The sequence below is a fragment of the Bos grunniens genome, chromosome 5, assembly GCF_055505025.1.
Source record: "Bos grunniens cultivar Pamir isolate PY7600 chromosome 5, Bosgru_T2T1.0, whole genome shotgun sequence".
Classification (NCBI taxonomy): Eukaryota; Metazoa; Chordata; class Mammalia; order Artiodactyla; family Bovidae; genus Bos; species Bos grunniens.
The window spans coordinates 101,003,914-101,006,107 of record NC_141169.1 but is presented as its reverse complement, the minus strand read 5'-3'; positions in this window follow the sequence as shown (position 1 = coordinate 101,006,107).

Here is a 2,194-nt window from a genome sequence, read left to right as displayed (position 1 = left end):
GAAAGTAGATGCCAGTAATGGCAGGCTTCAGGTCACACCCCTTGCTCGGTGGGGCCACCCAGCCCCACCCACAGAAGACAGGCCATAGGCTGCATAAAGTTCTTCCGAGCCCACAGTAGCCTATGGCCATGGTTGGCCCACAGGAGGGCCCCAGGACCCAGGTTCACCTACAAGTGATCTTGCTGTCCAAGGAGCCCACTCTGGACTCTGAGTCAGCCTTACCCACTAGGAAGCAAACACCAGAGGTGAGAAAATGATAGTCAGACAGCCTGTAAAATCAGCCTGTTCACAGCAGGCCAGACCATGCCCTGGGATCAGCTTAACCTCAGCCCTCACCACTAGCAGGCCAACACAAGCTTTAGGACACCCTAGGCCAGACCGTGTACCCAATCATGACAGGAACCAGCACCCCCTCACCAGCAGCCTGACACCAGATCTGGGATACCTGGGCCCTGCAATCAGACTCCAGGGCTGCTCTACCTGAAGGCAGTTCTTCACTAACCCCAGGACCTGGTTTCACCCACTAGAGGGCAGGCAACAACCTCAGGGTCTTCTGGATCTTGACACAAAAAAGGACACAAGGACTTCCCTGGTGGCCCAGTGGTTAAGAACCGCCTTGCATCAGCGTCACTTTTGCTGTCTTGTACACAGGGTTATTGTTATCATCTTTCTAAATTCCATATATATGCGTTAGTATACTGTATTGGTGTTTTTCCTTCTGGCTTACTTCATTCTGTATAATAGGCTCCAGTTTCATCCACCTCATTAGAACTGATTCAAATGGACTCTGTGGGAGAGGGAGAGGGTGGGAAGACTTGGGAGAATGGCATTGAAACATGTAAAATATCATGTATGAAACGAGATGCCAGTCCAGGTTCCATGCACGATACTGGATGCTTGGGGCTAGTGCACTGGGACGATCCAGAGGGATGGTATGGGGAGGGAGGAGGGAGGAGGGTTCAGGATGGGGAGCACATGTATACCTGTGATGGATTCATTTTGATATTTGGCAAAACTAATACAATTATGTAAAGTTTAAAAATAAAATTAAAATTACAAAAAAAAAAAAAAAAAAAGAACCGCCTTGCGATGCAGGGGACGTGGATTTGACTCCTGGTCAGGGAGCTAAGACCTCACATGCCATGGAGCTAAGACCTCACATGCCATGGAGCTAAGACCTCACATGCCATGGAGCAACTAAGCTCACACTCCACAACTAGACAATTCATGTACTACAAAGATCCCACAAAAGACAACAAGATTCTGCCTGCTGCAACTAAGACCTGATGCAAAATTATGACAAAATTAATTAATTTGAAAAAAGAAGCAGCAGATTCACAGATAGGAAACACACTATTGGTTACCAGTGGTGAAAGGGAACCTCTAATGATGTGAATGTAGACATATTAATAAAGCTTCTGACTCTCACTTTTTTGCATTTATTACTGTAATCTATTTGTACCTTTCTATCTGTCATGTACACACCCATCTATCCATCCATCTGTCCATTCACATGCACACCCAAAACACAGGTGTGTGTAAACATGTGTGTAGTTACCCTTTACCAAGAATTCAGTGTTTATCTGGCAATGAAATAAAATGTCTTCATAGATTCTGTCCTATTTATTCCTTATAACAATAGCTAGAACACAGGATTAATTATCTTCATATTATAAATGCAGAAACAAATGCTCAGAGAGATAATATTTAAGGTCATCTAAGGTCACTTTTGGAGAAGGCAATGGCACCCCACTCCAGTACTCTTGCCTGGAAAATCCCATGGATGGAGGAGCCTGGTAGGCTGCAGTCCATGGGGTCGCTAAGAGTCAGACACGACTGAGCGACTTCACTTTCACTTTTCACTTTCATGCATTGGAAAAGGAAATGGCAACCCACTCCAGTGTTCTTGCCTGGAGAATCCCAGGGACGGGGGAGCCTGGTGGGCTGCTGTCTCAGGGGTCGCACAGAGTCGGACACGACTGAAGTGACTTAGCAGCAGCAGCAGCAGCAAGGTCAGCTTAAAATTATAAAAAGCACTTATGTACACTCAATATTTTTTGTCCTTTTGCTCTCGAGCTCTTTTCCTGTCCCACTTCTTTTGTATTCTTCTCGTTTGAATTTAATTTCTGCGAGTTCATAGCTTAGAGAACATTCCATGAGGAAATGCTGGAAACTCTTTTGGAGATCTAAGGCT